The following is a 17,659-nucleotide window of genomic DNA, read 5'->3' as shown; positions in this document are numbered from 1 at the left end:
CACTAATAATGAATGAAAGGAAGCTTTCTTCTGAAGCATCAAACTTCATGACTTTCTTAACTGCTTATACTTTTAAATCATTTAAAACACAAATTACTCTGGATAAAAGTAATCATCTATGTGTAATTCCTTTGAGGAGGCCATTCTGAAATAGTTTTTTCCCCCTCTATGAGGAATTTATTAACCACAAAGAAATTGCATAAGACCACCCATCTCATTTGAATGAGATCTCTGTATTGGAATTCAAGTGAGAGGCCAGCATTTACTCACAAAGCCAAACAACCCCCATGGGGGATTCTTTCTAATTGTGCAAGTACCAAATAGCTTCAGTTTGTCAAAGTCACTTAATACTGTTTTAAAAACCAGCTCGAAACGCTTAAAGTCCCTGGAGAAAGGTGACTTTTGAAAGCTTTCCTTTGCCATGGACTGAAGCAGGGATGGAGTGTGGACTGTTTAATATTCATGCCGATTCACACAGAGAGCCTGTCCAGATGCTCAGGTCGAGGGGAGCAGGAGCTTCTGAAGAGGGAATTCATCCAGGGAACAAAAGCATCAACCTCTGCCCCTATTATGCTGCCTTGGGATTTTAAAAAGATTACTCTTCCAACAGATGGGCCTTCGTGTGCACCTGGTCATTGGAAAAGCACCTCCAGCTAAGTGCTGACTGCATATGCACCCAGTGCTGAAGGAATGATCCTCTTTTACCTTCATTTGCTATTCTGTTTCTCCTCTCACCCTATCTACCGGAAAGAACCTCAGAAACTTCTATTTGGTTTTTTTTTTCCAATTTAATTTCCCAAATCATTTGCTCATATGTGCACAAGAATGGTGAGGTTAGTCACAAATCCATACTGTTCCTTTGTGGGAGGCGGGGGCTTGAGGGGGTGGGAAGTGGGAGCTAGATGGATATTTGCCAATTGCAGGTTTAGTTACAAAAGAATAGAAGGAATCTTTCCTCATTGCCATATAAAATTTGGTAGAGGCGCCAAGCAAGACCTAAGTTTTCTACATAGGCTCACATGTCTGTGTTTCTTTGGAGCTGTTTTATTTCTTACTGCAGTATGAAGGAATACATAAAACAATACTCCAACACTACCGGGCAGAGTCAAACAAAAAAGATCCTATTGAAAAGCCTATAATTGCCACTGTATTACCTATAGCCTTCTCTAGTTTTCTACTTACTACTTAATAGAAAATATAATCGATTTAATAGAAAATCTGCTGTAAGGAGAAACTCAAGAAAGCTTAGGTATAATACTCAGGAATTAATTTTAATCCGTGTTATAGAACACATATTCAAAAAGGCCTTGGCATTCAAAAATCTCTTGGCCTTTCAATAAATAAAAAGAGTGGTTGTTCAAATATAGAAAACAACAGTGAAAGGCTTGAACTATGAATGTATCTCTACATCTCCATACATACAAACTGCTCAGTTACTAGGCACAGACAGACCACAAAAGATGCACTAAGCTACACAGCAAAATAAATGACTAACACCCAAAATTAGTTTCAATTTTTATTATGAATGTCCAAAGTGACAGCATACTGTGAAAATGCTAGGTTCTCATTGATTAAATTTCAAGAGACCACAGACTACAGCATTCCAAGCACTTTAATTTTTGACAGAGCCAAAAACAAATAAAAGAATGATAAAAATATTCTTTTGGGTGTAAAGAGTATTCATATTTGAGTTTTTGTATTTTTTTCTTCCCTGCAGGTATTGTGAACACTGATAATTTCCAAAACACAAATTCTGGTCTGGATACTTGCAGCAAACTTTTATAATCTCTGCCTGAATAAGAAGCTAATAAGAAATGTACTTATAAAGTATGTTTACGATACAATGTGATATGTTTGTTCATCTTCATTTCCTTATCTATCCCGCAAGGCTTCTTGTCTACCACCCGGGAACCTGCCGTTGGTAATAACAGGACAGGGAGGCTGAAGTGAAACACTTGGAAGACTGTACTGAATCCTAGATTTTCTGAAAGCTGCATTTACTTTTTTTTTTTTAATGAAAGCTTAAGACTTTCAGTGTTTGAGAACGTTCAAGGAGATACCTAATGATAATGGATTAAAGCCACCAATCAAGAACTACACAGTCTACACAGATTGTGTTCAAGAAAAAAAGCCTTGGTTTACTAAAGCTATGTTTCTAGTAATCTGTAGGTCCAACACAATATGACTTTCTTTATCTCCCCCGAAGGGTTTCCTTGCCATCTGTCCTTTCCATCACTGGTACTGGATGAGCTAGAGATGGAGTCTGTTGCCACTGATATTCCAATCAAATCTGGTCCCGTGAAGTGGGTATCTCTTACAGATGCAATACTGTTCATCTGAGTGGATCCCCAAAAAGAACAATTATGAACTAGAAACTCATAGAGTTTGTGTTTAAAATTTATAAAATTAAACCTGCTCCAACAGGTAATACAGGAAGGCATGCTTGCAACCTCTGGATTCAATCAGAAACAATGCCTGAGAGCACAGAGCCTTCTCAATAGGTAACGGCGGGTTCCTTTTAACGCTTCCTTAAACAAGATCCGATGTGATGCACATTAGAACTTTGAAGCACGTCTGTCTCATTTATTTCTACAAGGCCTGGGACACAGGAAGCTGCCAGGACTTCATTCATCATCATCTTGCCTGTTGACAAAAGGAACAATAACTGGTCATCACTGGTCAATGGAATAACTTTTCCTAGTTTTTTCCAAGATCATTCCTTAAGAAAAGATGGTGTCAATACAACAGCAAATGTTTCAATGTTTGATGAATTTCTGGGCTCTAAAATGCCATGCCTTCTTCCAACAGAGCAGGAAGAACCACATCATGCAGTGTTCATTGCTCTCCAAATGCTGGAATGGTTCAGGAGACAGCCCTGTCCTGGAAGTCAGCTGACCCAGGTTCCACACATGATTCTGCCAATGACTAACACAGTCACCTAAACTTGTTGGGCCTGGTTCCTTCACACGTAGACTAAAAGGCTTCAGTGGAGCATGTCTAAAAAGAAGGCCATCCAGTGCTACCTTTTAATAGGATCGTGTGGTCCTGCCTTCTTAGCTCCTTCAGAGCATAACCAGGTATGACCATCTCAAGCTGTGGCTTACAAAATACCTACACCTGGGTGTCCGTGGTCCTCATTCAGCTTGGAGTTGAGAACAAGGTGAACTTCCAGAGAATTTTCAAAATATCTATTAGCATCTTGAAGTCCATTAAAACCTTAAATGATAGAGTGAAGGGTACAGAATTCTGAAAATACACATCTCCATGTTTTCACATCTTTTGCTGTATCAAGGTCAAGGAAGTGTCTTTTTTTGTCCCTGCTGGCTTTCTTAAATTAAGGAATAATCGCATAAAAGCTGAAAAATACATTCATAAGTATACTGACATGGAAGCATTCTGTAAGAGCCTACTATCTAGTTATATAATTCAACTAGTTGGACTAGTTTAAGTAACTCTGCCAAGTAACTTTACCAAGACACATGTCTGGTAGCAGAGATGGGCCCTAAACATAGTAAGTCTCACCCTAAAATGAATACTTTTTTTTTTTCTTTGAGATGGAGTCTTGCTCTGTCGCCCAGGCTGGAGTGCAGTGGCACAATCTTGGCTCACTGCAACCTCCGCCTCCCAGGTTCAAGCGATTCTCTTGCTTCAGCCCCGAGTAGCAGGGACTACAGGCAGGCGCCACCACGCCCGGCTAATTGTTTTGTATTTTTTTAATAGAAACAGGGTTTCACCATTTTGGCCAGGCTGATCTCGAACTCCTGACCTCAGGTGATCCACCCACCTTGGACTTCCAAACTGCTGGGATTACAGGCGTAAGCCATCGCGCCCAGCATCATTTATTTTTAAGGCATCCTGTCATGTGTGACAAGAAAAGTGGCTGAAATATTTGTCATCTTTCTACCGTGCTTTTGGCATCGAGGGAAACGTGTGAATGATCCACACAAAACAAAACTGGTGCCAAAATATCATCTATTACTTTGGATTATTCTAAGTGTTTGCTAATGAGTTTATTCTTCAAACTTAAAAGCTACTTAAACAAAAAAGTTGACTTAAAAGCTACCCAAGAAAGAAAAAGGCAATGAAGATAAGCTCAGTCATTTGACTCTCAATAGCAGCAAGACTAAAGTTACAGAGTCATTTTCTTAAATCTGGGTAAGATTTGCCAGGTTGTAACTGGATCGGACAGTTGTCCATAGCAAATCGGTATTATGTGGTAAAGGCACAGAGATCACACTGGTGAACAAAAAGAAAATGATACAAATTCACTCAAATTATGGAGTGGGGACCTGTAAAATGATCTGTAAACAGAGGCACATATACTAACACAGACTAAATGTGTGTTTCTTTGTTGCCAAATAAGAAAAATAAATGTTTCTGTCTCGACAAATGAACTTAAAATGTTAAGTAAAATTTATTATGGGATTCTGGCAAGTATTTTTATGACCATGACTTTCTGGGATGATTTTTTGTTGTTGTTGTTTTTGAGACAGGGTCTCATTCTGATGCCCAGGCCAGAGTGCAATGGTACGATCTCGGCTCACTGCAACTTCTGCCCTCTGGGTTCAAGTGATTCTTGTGCCTCAGCCTCCTGAGTAGCTGGGATTACAGGCACGCACTACCATGCCTGGCTAATTTTTGTAGTTTTAGTAGAGAAATGTTGGCCAGGCTAGTCTGGAACTCCTGACCTCGAGTGATCTGCCCGTCTCAGCCTCCCAAAGTGCTGGGATTACAGGTGTGAGCCACCACGCCTGGCCTCTGGGATGATTTAGTATATATCGTAAGTGCCTAATGGCATCGCTATAAGTACGCGTGAAATGATTCCTCGCTGAAGAAGGTGGGTATTGAAAAGTAGAAATGCAAGGAACGGTGCAGAGGCGTGGAGATGATGGGCTTGACAGTGTCTCTTGGAGAGTGCTTTAGTTTGCAAAGGCTTCTCATGTTTGTGCTATGGTCCTTACAACAAGGGAGCCAGCTTCCGCCTGGGGGGGCAGCTGAGATGAGCGAGCTCAGGTGACCTGCCCAAGGCTGGTGCTCACTTAAAAAACAACAACAACAACAAAAAACCACACTCTTGCTCCCAACACTGAATACCGATGAGTTTATTATTTCCTATGTTCTTCATCTCTTCTGCATAGTGTTATTACTACTACTGGCACTCATATATTAAGTGCTTTATAATGAATTCTTGCAAAATGGATTTAACAGAACATGATGACTGGAGCTTGCATGGTATGTGATTAATGTCTCTGCATAATCAGGACTTGCAAAATAGATATAACTATCTCCACAAAGAAAGAAACTGAGGGTCAGAGATGTGCTTTGCCCAGTGTCTCATGGCAAATAGCAGAGCTAGAATTCTGAGCCTATTAGCTTTCAATCCCCAGTTCCTGCCTTCTCCACTGCACATGGTGTTTTGGTGTATGCTGAGCCATTAAGCAGACACCCACTATATACGCTATGCAGCTCCATTTTTAGGTGTCAAACCCAACATGAGCTGCTGCATTCAAAGCCTACTCAAGTGGCTCATGCCTATAATCCCAGCACTTTGGGAAGCCGAGGCAGAAGGACTGCTTGAAGCCAGGAGTTCAAGACCAACCTGGCAACATAGAGGGAACCTATCTCTACAAAAAAAACAAATAAATAAAGCCTAGTCTCTCATATACACTCAGCTACTCCAGAGATCTGTGAAGTATCTGGATCAGAGATCCATGCTGAGGGGACATGACAAACAGGTGGGCTTATTTCAAACTCCATAAATAGCTACAGTTCTTGTGAAGAAGTGCATTCTCACAGAGTCAAGGATCACCCTTTGTAAGCAGTTACCAGTGTGCACTGAGCTCCCATAATACTAGCTCTAATTTCATAGTAAATAAACAGTAGGAGGTCCAAATCCCTACTTTTCAATGGGAATATGGTGCAAAGGATAAGACCTCTTTGAAATAAATTTGAGAAGTGGTAGTGTCTAGAGGTAGCAGTAATACCTGGAGGAAAATGAAAAATTTTAGAACCAGTTTTCTGCAGCACAAATTGCCATAAACAATGTATTTGCTGTAACTGTCCTTGGTTTCTAAATGCATAGTACAGTGATTCTTTCATAAAATGGACGACAATGAAGGCAAATGGAAATGAAGGTGCTGCTCAAACAGATGTGACTGGCTGGGAGTCCACTGGTGTCAGGTAACTTACATTGCTTATTTAATCCAGCCAAACAGCCCTGAAAAGTATTAGGTTGGTGCAAACGTAATTGCGGTTTCTGCCATTGAAAGTAATGGCAGCTGGGCATGGTGGCTCACGCCTGTATCTCAGCACTTTGGGAAACCGAAGTGGGCAGATCACGAGGTCAGGAGTTCGAGACCAGCCTGGCCAACATGGTGAAACCCTGCCTCTACTAAAAATACAAAAATTAGCTGGGCATGGTGGTGCATGCCTGTAATCCCAGCTACTTGGAAGGCTGAGGCAGAACAATCGCTTGAACCCAAGAGGCAGAGGTTGCAGTGAGCTGAAATGGCACCACTGCACTCCAGCCTGGGTGACAGAGCAAGACTCCGTCTCGGGGAAAAAAAAAAAAAAAAAGGGAAGTAATGGCAAAACCGCGATTACTTTTGCACCAACTTAGATGTATTCATTAATCTCACACTGCAAATGAAAAAACTGAGGTTCAAAGGGGTTAAATAACTTAGCCAAGATGACACACCTAGAAAGTGGCAGAGACTGGATTTCAAGCTAAGTATGCCTGACCCCAAAATTATATGCCTTTTCTTTAAAGGCTGCTTCCCTTACATACCTCAACAACCAGACATCTGGGCAGTCACCCTACACTGCAGCCCACGAGACTGTTTCTTTTTTTTTTGAGATGGAGTCTCACTCTGTGACCCAGGCAGGAGTGCAGTGGTGTGATCTCGGCTCACTGCAACCTCCACCTCCCAGGTTCAAGTGATTCTTGTGCCTCAGCCTCCCAAGTAGCTGGGATTACAGATGTGTACTACCACGCCCGGCTAATTTTTGTATTTTTAGTAGAGATGGAGTTTCACCATGTTGGCCAGGCTGGTCTTGAACTCCTGACCTCAGGTGATCCGCCCACCTCGGCCTCCCAGAGTGCTGGGATTACAGGTGTGAGCCACCATGCCCAGTTAAGACTGTTTCTTGATGAGGGCCCAGCAGTGCTCAGGATTGCAGGGAGGCCCAGCTGCTTCCAAAACAGCGACATCCCCTCTCACCTACAGAAATCCAACTAAGGGACAGTGGCCAGGCTTCCAGGTCAATTTCATGAGGTCATAGAAGAGGGACAGAGGGAAAGGACCTGGCAGAGTGGCTCCGCAGAAAAACAACCACAAGGGGCCAACTGCATGAAGAAACATTGAGTTACCTTCAGTTTTTGTTTTTTAGAGTCAGGGTCTTGCTCTGTCACTCAGGATGCAGCAGAGTGGTGCAATCACAGCTCACTGTACCCTGGAACTCCTGGGCTCAAGCGATCCTCTCACCTCAGCCTCTTGAGTAGCTGGGACTACAACAGTGCACCACCACACACTGCTTTTTTTTTTTTTTTTTTTTTTTTTGAGACAGAGTCTCTGTCACCCAGGCTGGAGTGCAGTGGCGCAATCTCGGCTCACTGCAACCTCTGCCTCCCAGGTTCAAGTGATTCTCCTGCCTCTGCCTCCCAAGTAGCTGCAATTACAGGTGTGTGCCACCATGCCTGGGTAATTTTTGTACTGTTAGTAGAGACAGGGTTTCACCACGTTGGCCAGGCAGGTGTCGAACTCCTGACCTCAGGTGATCCGCTGGGCCCAGCCAACTTCAGTTATAATGTAAAGGTTCCTGTGATCTAGTTATCATCTGCCCCTCTTAGCTGATTTCCAAATGACCTATTAGCAGGCTGTAAACTGCATACAGCCTGAAGAATCATCTATAAATTACAGCTGAGAAAGAGAAGGCTAGGAGGACAATATAGAGATACTATCTACAGAGAGGCTCTGACCCTTTTAAAATTAATCTTCATTTTCCCCCAGTGAAGGTCTTATCAGAGCTGCCCTGCCAGTAATCAGCAAAGCTGGCAACTGGCATCCGACGTCCTCCTCTTCCTTTGCACTCCACAAAAGATGAAGGCATGTGATTAAGAAGCCAGGAGACAGAAAATCCACATGAGTGATTTGTCCCAGCACTAATGACATTGGATTAATAACCAGTGGGCTAAAAACATGATGGAGCAGTACCAAGGAAACGCGGTTTGAATGAGGGCCTCTCCCAACCACATTCAGCTCCAAGCCTCAGCCAGCCTGCCCTGCCATGTGGAAGGGAAGGTGCCAGAGTTGCTCATGGATGCCAGAACCCAAGCTGCCTCCTCCAGCTGATCCGTTTGGTCAGCCCATATGGGAGCAGAATGGCTGGCACCGAGCTGAAAGTATCAGTGTGCGCAGACACGTTTGAACATAATTTGCTAAATGTTTTATTGTTCTGTAGTTAAAAACCTACTTAAAATGTGTGGAGCTATGTCCTATTAGATTAGAACAATATGAAGTCATGTCTTTTCAAGTACCCAGTGTTAAGAATAATTACAATAACATCAAGGCAATCATTTCCTATTAGGGAAGTTTATTCCTGTGATGGGGGATACCCAGGACTCCTCTGTTAACTGAGATCGTGTTTCCTGCCTCCTATCCATACGTGCATCACTCACACCATCCTTGAGAGTTCCCAAAGAAGCGACCTAAGTCTACCATCATGGAAAGAGGGATCCTATGAGCACTAAATCAGACCTTAGGAATTGCCAGGCACAAGGCTCTCATTTTAATACCAGAAAACAAGCTCAGAGGTTCTACACTTGCCCAGGAACATACGATTGAGAATCCAAGTGATGCTCTGACTCTAGGTCCTACAATGCCCCTTGTTCATTTTGTTCAAATATCTCAGATATTGTATCTTGAAAAATTATGTCATTTGGCGTGAATAATCCAAATATTACGTGAACTTTGGGACCATGATGGATTGAGCCATTTCCATAAGTGTTTTCTGTTTTTGTTTTTAGACACTTATGGCGGCAAGTTTCCATAGGTATTGGGAGTCCAGTGTCGTGAGCTGGTGAGAGGGAGGCATGAGGTCCCACAGCATAGGCGCTCAGGGCATGGCAGAACCCCTCCAGCAGGCCCATGCATGGGGAGGCAGGTGCGCACACAGGGGAGAAGTGTGCACTGGGGATCTGGAATCAGAGGCGCTGGGCTTGCATCTTTGGTTTTGTTCTTTACTAGGCGTGCACTCCTTGGGCAAGTTCCTTAGCTACTCCCACTTTCCTCAGTTGTCAAATGGAGATAAACACGGCCCCTGAGGCTAACTGTGGGGTTGAGTGAGAAGCTGGAAGGGTACCCATTCTTCCTTCTGCCAGCCGCATTCTCAGGCAGCCCTGGGGACCAAGGGGACAGCAGAGATGTTCAATGACACCTGCAGTTACAGGAGCAAGGCCGGGGTTTCCCATTTCCTCCGCCTAGGATACTCTGCCCTCTCTGCTCTACCTTGAGGGGGCTCAGCCAGCCGCACCTCTCTACCTAATGCTGCCTCCTCTGCCAGGCCTTCCCAGTAGGTAAGGCTGCCCAGTCATGAGCCTCCCTTGGTCATGTCTCCGGGGAGAGCCCTGTTCAGATGCCCATCTTCCCCCTCTTTCCTTGACTGGGAGCTCCTCTGTTATTGATTTAAAAGGTGATGAAAGAGGCCACCACCTTCTCATAGGTCCAGTGGCAGTGAGCGTGCTGACCACACACTCTCCACCTCCCTGGCCACTAGGGAATCAGGATATGCCCTTTCTCCAACCTGCTCCCCAGCCCCAGAAACTAAACGGGCTGCCTCTTTTCCCCTCCACCTCCCAACACTCTCCCTCTCTCTCTGGGCCATTCCTACTTGGATGAGAGAATCACCACAAGTAACTAGGAATCAAGACACCTGTGTTCAAAAAGAAAGTCAACGCCCACGCTTCTGTTGAGGTACAAGAAAAAAATCCAAGGAATTTCTGCTAACAGCGCACAGAGAACCACACCTGATTGTTTTTGACTATGTATGACCTGACAATTCTGCACTTTGACACCCTGACACACTGGCCTTCAGGGCGGGGGTTCGGAGATAGGACAAGAAGCTGCAAGAGGACAAAAATAGGTTGTTCAAGGCACCAACCACTCTGTCACCTGACAGCAGACTGCCATGTTGACAGGCTAGGAAAGCGAGAATGTAGACTCCCCACAGCCAGGGCCAACATGTGAATTCATCTTGGTAAGATTAGACTCCCGGGCATGGGGCTTAACGGCCATTCAACATTCAATGAAATGGAATGACACTAAATAGCTATCCTGGAAGAGGAAAGTCTCCCTGCTCAGCACGTAATCATTTTAGGCCATTTGTACAAGGCAGCTTCATGACACTCATTCCATTGGCAGTACAATCACCTAGACTGCTTGGAGGCCTTCAGACTGCAGGCTGATGCTGAGAACTGATGCATTTTACATGACAGCTGACTTCAGATCCTTCTCCTTCTAGCTTACAGGTGAAAAGGTTTGACTTTAAGTTTCCAAGAACAAATACTGTAAGATTAATGCATGGCAGGTCACATGATGTGCTGCTCTCACTTTAAAATCTGGCATGTTCAAAATTTTTTTTATTTAATTCAATTTAATTTTATTTTATTTAAGATACAGTCTCATTCTGTCACCCAGGCTAGAATGCAGTGGCGCGATCTCAGCTCACTACAACCTCCGCCTCCCAGGTTCAAGTGATTCTCCTGCCTCAGCCTCCTGAGTAGCTGGGATTACAGGCACATACCACCACGCCCAGCTAATTTTTGTATTTTAGTAGAGATAGGGTTTCACCATGTTGACCAGGCTGGTCTCGAACTCCTGACCTCAGGTGATCCTCCTGCATTGGCCTCCCAAAGTGCTGGGGATGACTCAAAGTGGTGGCATGAGCCACCGCACCCAGCCTCAAACTATCATTTAGTAGGATGTATTCTTCCACCTTGAAGACTAGAGTGAGAACTATCAATATTTTTTTTTAGTAGAATTGAACCCATCAGATGAAAATTTTTAATAATTTTAAATGTTAACTTTAAAAAACTTTCAATATTTCTTACAGGCATGCCACATTTATGCATAAAGTATGCTCTAGAAACTCAAGGCATTAATTAAATCCTATTTTTAGTGTGCTGGAAGAAGTCAATTTTCGAAGAAATCCTATTGTTAATCTTTTTGTAGGCAAAGAAACCTTTCAAAAAGTGAACAATCACCCATTTAAAAAAATCTTCGATTTTCATATATCCAGTTTGCCGAAACACACTCAATCTGGTGTCCTCAACTGTCTCCACAACTGAATTGGAGAGACTATATGGCCGCCCATTTGAGCAGATGCTATTTTTTTTTTTAAATAGCTGAAGAAACTCATTTGCAAACTGAATTAGTGGCAGAGAATTGACATGACTTAGTCAAGGAAATGACAAGCCACTCACTTTTCTGGGATGCCAGAAAACGCAGCCCAAGGGACAAGTGACCCCTGGAATATCTAGGACAGGAACATCTACCCACAGCCCTGGGTGGTGCAAGGTTAGGAGGGGACAAACGGCCAGCAACAGTTCTTGCAGGGACCATGCCCAGCTGCCCTCGATGGGAGGACTCAGCTATGCCTTCACTAGATCTTTACTTGTATGCATATACTTACAGAAACCAGGGCTTCATGTCTGTAAAGTGGGCACAAGGTAGCAAATACAATAATTAGGGTTATTTTTATGCTTAAAACCACAGAGCAAGGACGACTCAGCTAAGGTTCCTACTATCTCTAACATACCTAACAATCATGTTAGTGAAAGACTATACTTGAATTGCATGTCTCTCTATTTTTTCTTTAGTGGAATAATAGTTTTTAGAAAGGCACAGTGTTGGCCAGGCACGGTAGCTCACGCCTGTAATCCCAGCACTTTGGGAGGCCAAGGTGGGTGGATCACCTGAGGTCAGGAGTTCAAGACCAGCCTGACCAAATGGCGAAACCCCGTCTCTACTAAAAATACAAAATTAGCCAGGTGTGGTGACGCATGCCTGTAATCCCAGCGACTCAGGAGGCTGCGGCAGGACAATCGCCTGAATGGAGGCAGGTGGAGGTTGCAGTGAGCCGAGATCACACCATTGCACTCCAGCCTGGGCAACAAGAGTGAAACTCTGTCTGGAAAAAAAAAAAAGAAAAAAAAAAGAGAAAGGAACAGTATCTTATTTTAACAAGCTCACTGAGAACTCCAAACATGATCCAAATTAATGAACCACTAATAGATACTCTTTTTCTACAAACAGCAGATTCACGAACAGTTGTCTTGGGCAGATCCAAAAGGAAAGAATAGAACAAGACATGATTTTTTTAAAAAAATGAGTGGCTTTCCATAATCATATTCCTCAGAGGCCTTGGCCAGGATTTGGGGCAAGAAAATCGAGGCCCGGGTGCAGTGGCTCATGGCTGTCATCCCAACACTTTGGGAAGCCGAGGTGGGCAGATCACCTGATGTCAGGAGTTTGAGACCACCCTGTCCAACATGGTGAAACCCAGTCTCTACTAAAAATACAAAAAAATTAGCTGGACGTGGTGGCAGGCGCCTGTAATTCCAGCTACTCAGAAGGCTGAGGAAGGAGAATTGCTTGAACCCAGGAGGTGGAGGTTGCAGTGAGCCAAGACTGTACCATCATACTCCAGCCTGGGCAATAAGAGCAAAAATCCGTTTCAAAAAGAAAATCTCTTCCTTTGAAGTGTTTGAGAGCTGAGGTATGCTGAATCTGCAACCCACAGAGAATTCCCTCGCATGCTCAGAGGTGAAGAGCATGCAACATCTGCAAACACACCTCATACACAACACCCCCGGCAGGGTGCGTGCACTCCATCACTGTCCAGGCCTGTACCTCTTCACGGAAGCCCTTGACATTTTCGAGGGACACATCTCAGAAATTAGCAAATCCCCAAATTACAAATCCCATCATAGTATGTAATACCCCCCTCTTAAAATAGGTATGCAGTGATGATTAAAAAAGGCTGTGGTGGCCAGGCACGGTGGATCACGCCTGTAATCCCAGCACTTTGGGAGGCCGAGGCGGGTGGATCACTTGAGGTCAGGAGCTTGAGACCAGCCTGGCCAACAAGGTGAAACCCCATCTCTACTAAAAATACAAAAGTTAGTTGGGCATGGTGGTGTCACGCCTGTAATCCCAGCTACTCAGGAGGCTGAGGCAGGAGAGTCACTTGAGCCCGGCAGGCAGAGGTTGCAGTGAGCTGAGATCGCGCCACTGCACTCCAGCCTGGCAACAGAGCGAGACTTCATCTCAAAAAAAAAAAAAAAAAAAAAAAAAAAGGCTGCGTGGGGTGTGGATGGCAGCAATCAACAAGGCTGATTCACCCACCTGAGTGACACATGGCCGCCCACCCACCTTGCAGTTAATGCTGTTCACATTTGTGCCTTAGCAAAATTAGAGTATTATGTTATGTGTTGGTTTGTAATAGCTGAAGCCATAAATGTTAGTGCCAGGAATGCCAAGGTGCTCAGGCATTCGTTTGCAATTAGTTTCCTATTTTTCAAGCTAAGAGTCCAACGTGTAAAACATGAGTAGCCAGCAGCTTGGGTGGAAGCTGAGTTGGCCCAGTCCCTTAGAGGGCCCTATATGTTCCTGCGTCACAGCCTCTGCGATACGGGTTGAAAGCCACTCATCTAATATATAACGTATAATTGTTTGGAAAGGTTCGTTCCGAAATGATTTAAAGCACTACCGATGAATCTGTTCAATCAGGGAGCAATACAGATGCAACATGCCCCTGGATCCACACAAGAAATCCCAGGGATTCCCTAGGATGACACTCTCTTCTTGTGAACTATGGGACATTTTCTTGATTGAAGTGTAATGCCCTTCAGGACTGCTTGTTGCTTTTTGGAGCCAGATCCCTGTCAACATCAGGCACCACATTCTGGGAGACTGAAATGTTTCCCTGGGCATGAAATTGTAATGTGTATTGTAGGACAGCTCGATCCACTTTACAAATAATAAGTCAAGATGAAATGACCGCCTCCATTCAGTGTCAGGTGTTGTAAAAATGTCAGAAACAAAAGTTGGCTCTTTCTCTCCCTTCATCATATATACACTGAGAAATGGCCCACAAAAAAATTTTAAGTTGTAAGTACAGTTATCATTTGTATGCAAGTGCTAAACAAACTGTATAGTAAATAGACTCCTTTGTGTGCCAGTGGAAAGGCCGACCCTTTACCCGGCACTCCAACCACCACAAGGGACTGCAAAACTGGGTGACACTGGATTGCAAGGAAGGACAGGGTTTGGCCGGGCATGGTGGCTCATGCTTGTAATCCGAGCACTTTGGGAGGCTGAACTGAGCAGATCACTTGAGGTCAAGAGATCGAGACCATCCTGGCTAACATGGTGAAACCCCGTCTCTACTAAAAATACAAAAAATTAGCCGGGCGAGGTGGCGGGCGCCTGTGGTCCCAGCTACTCGGGAGGCTGAGGCAGGAGAATGGCATGAACCCTGGAGGCAGAGCTTGCAGTGAGCTGAGATAGTGCCACTGCAGTCTGGCCTGGGCAAAAGAGCGAGACTCCGTTTCAAAAAAAAAAAAAAAATTAGCTGGGCATGGTAGTGCACATCTGTAATCCCAGCTACTCGAGAGGCTGAGGCAGGAGAATCGCTTGAATCCGGGAGGCGGAGGTTGCAGTGAGCTGAGATCGTGCCATTGCACTCCAGTCTGGGCAACAAAGTGAGACTCCGTCTCAAGGGGGAAAAAAAAGGGACAGGGTTAGGTGTTCTTCCCTTAAGTGGCTGGCTCAGCTGGGAGACAGAGGACTAAGAAAATATTCCAACAGGTCCCAGGACAACTTCAGCACAGCCCTGACTGCAAACTGTTTACAAGAAAGTATTACACAACCAGAAAATTATGGCCATTTTCTTTCTTGTGATGTTTCCTTAACATAGAACTATTTATCCCCCAACAAGGGGCTCCATCCTAGTGTGGCTATAGCTGTTTGTGGTCTTCTCATTGCAGGTCAGATGGGAGGAACCGTCTGCAAGGGGGTAAGATGAACTCAACCCGGCAAAGGGCTCCTTTGCATCCATGACCCACAGTTGGGTTTGAGCTGTCAGCAAAGCTCATGTGGGGAAATCATCTCGAAAGGGCCTCATGGCCAAAACCTTTGTCAAAATTTTTGGCTAGAATTTCTTCCCCTTCTGTAGCTCACTCTTTGGAACACCTCCCAGGATGCTCAATCGGTACTGCTTTGGAGAAGGTGGACATAGCAGGAGCTGGACTTTGGCAGACACAACACAGGGCAACAAGGGTACGCAAAGCGATGAGACAAGAAAGAGGAAGCCCACTGCTAGGAGTCACAGAATAAAACGAGGAAGGCCCAGGGAACAGGAAGTGGGCATTCGTGTGCCACAATTTCATCTGCATTATTTATTTATTGAGACAGAATCTCAATCTGTCACCCAGCCTGGAGTGCAGTGGCACAGTCTCGGCTCACTGCAACCTCCACCTCCCGGGTTCAAGGGATTCTCCCACCTCAGCCTCCCAAGTAGCTGGGACTACAGTAGCACACCACCACACCTGGCTAATTTTGGTATTTTTAGTAGAGACAGGGTTTCACTATGTTGGCCAGGCTGGTCTCGAACTCCTGACCTCGGGTGATCTGCCTGCCTTGGCCTCCCGAAGTGCCGGGATTACAGGCATGAGCTACCATGCCAGGGGTTATTTATTTTTTGAGACAGAGTCTCACTCTGTCGCTGAGGCTGGAGCGCAGGGGCATGATCTCAGCTCATTGCAGCCTCCACCTCCCGGGTTCAAGGATTCTCCTGCCTCAGCTTCCCAAGTAGCTGGGATTACAGGCACGCACCACCACATCTGGCTAATTTTTGTATTTTTCTGTAGAGATGGGGTTTCACTATGTTGGCCAGGCTGGTCTCAAACTCCTGGCCTCAGGTGATCCACCCGCCTCGGCCTCCCAAAGTGCTGGGATGACAGGCATGAGCGACCGCGCCCAGCCTCGTCTGCATTATTCTTAACATCATGTGTAACCATGCTTCAGGAGTCTCAAAACTGCTGGCAATAAGTTCTTGAGTGGAACTAAGGGATTCATATAAATATTATGTCTATTCATTTATTTATTACTTAAGAAAAGGAAATTAAACTCGAGGTATAATTTAGATGGGGCAGTATGTTAGCGTTTGTCTTTTAAAAATTTATATCAAATCCTCAATTACATTTCAAAGTAATCATTTAAAGATTATCTCAGTGGATTTATTTTTGGTTTATTTTGTGACTCAGGCCTCTAATGTCTCTGGCATTTCTCAAACTGCCTAGGCAATTTTTAGAGCAAACTAACAATAAAAACATGGTGGTGAATGTTAACTCTGAAAAGACAGACTCATTTCTCATTTTGTACTTTCAAAAAGATTTTCACTACAACTATTTTTTTTTTTTCACTACAACTATTTTTTTTTCACTAAAACTATTTTTTTTTTTTTTTTTAAATCCAGGACATGTTCTCATCTGGTCACTATAACCACTTAAATGGCTCTCTCAGTGGAGCTAAATTTTACTTTTGCTTTGTTACATGTAAAAATGAGACTGTTAACCCACTCTTAATAATATACATGTTTTGGGTTGTTTTTCTAGTAATGAGGTGGGCTTTTACTGAGCCATCTCTATCTCTTTAGAAAAGTCCTCTTTGGGTTCAAGATATTTTTTCCCTTGCAAAGAAAGCAACACATCTCTTATGTAAAATAAAATCCACAATCCTCATTTTCTAGCACTAAATTCTAAGCCACCCACCCTCAACTTCCACATGCATCTGCAGGGTAATGCCAGACCATCTGAGAGGGGTGTCTCGAGTCATTCGCCAAGCTTGGTTGCAATGATAAAGTCTGAACCTGCAAATAATTTGTTTCAAATAATAAATCAGACGGGCTCAAGGTTATTCCTGTAATAGTCATTCTTATTTATATTTAATGTTTTCTTGGGAGAGAGAAAAAGAGGTGGAGTTTAGGGGAGAGTTGTGTATACAAATGCAACTCTCCTCTAAAGAGTTCATGATATGAATTTCATGATATGTATTTCAGTCAAAAAAAAGTTCTGAATGAACCTCGGCTCTAATCAGCGGTACTGTATTACCAGGGGCAAGGCTGACATTAGAGCTCAGATTTCTTTTAGGAAAACTGTAGAGAACATTAAAAGGTCCTTGCATATGGCCAATGTATATCAGGAAACTAGGGGGTATGGTTGCCAAATGTAGCAAGTTAAAAATATGAGAAGTAATTTTCAGCATACATGTATTCCAAATATTGCGTGGGATATACTTATACTAAAAATTACCTGTTGTATATCTGCAATTTAAACTTAACTGGGTATCCTGCATATTATCTAGCACCCTACCAGGGAGTCGAGGACCGGATACCTCAAGGACACTGAACTAGCATAATAGGTTGTGTTCATTTCTACAGCAAGATGGGGGTGCTCCAGAACTGAAGACGGTTTTCAGAAGTTTATCCTTTACTATTTACCCCTGACTGTAAAAATATGCCCTTTACATGTTCTCTCCTTTTTTCCACCAGATAATAATCGTGAGCTTACAATACACATGCCTGGGACTGTCCTAGAAGC

The 17,659-nt window shown here is 43.9% G+C and overlaps 1 protein-coding gene across 3 annotated transcripts in view; it reads right to left on the bottom strand.

Moving 5' to 3' along the window:
- Window positions 1–17,659, bottom strand: part of SCAF8 (SR-related CTD associated factor 8) — a 230,891-nt gene that overhangs the window by 51,301 nt on the left and 161,931 nt on the right. The window contains exon 22 of one of the 3 annotated variants that reach the window (XM_030809869.1): window positions 1,504–2,643. The exons of the other annotated variants lie outside the window; for them this stretch is intronic. The gene's annotated coding sequence lies outside the window, so the exon portion shown is untranslated. Of the gene's footprint in view, window positions 1–1,503; window positions 2,644–17,659 lie in introns of those variants that run through there. 3 annotated transcript variants of the gene reach the window in all.

Source organism: Nomascus leucogenys, chromosome 3, assembly GCF_006542625.1.
Source record: "Nomascus leucogenys isolate Asia chromosome 3, Asia_NLE_v1, whole genome shotgun sequence".
Classification (NCBI taxonomy): Eukaryota; Metazoa; Chordata; class Mammalia; order Primates; family Hylobatidae; genus Nomascus; species Nomascus leucogenys.
Note: the sequence above shows the minus strand (reverse complement) of the source record. Positions and strands in the feature narration are given on the sequence as shown.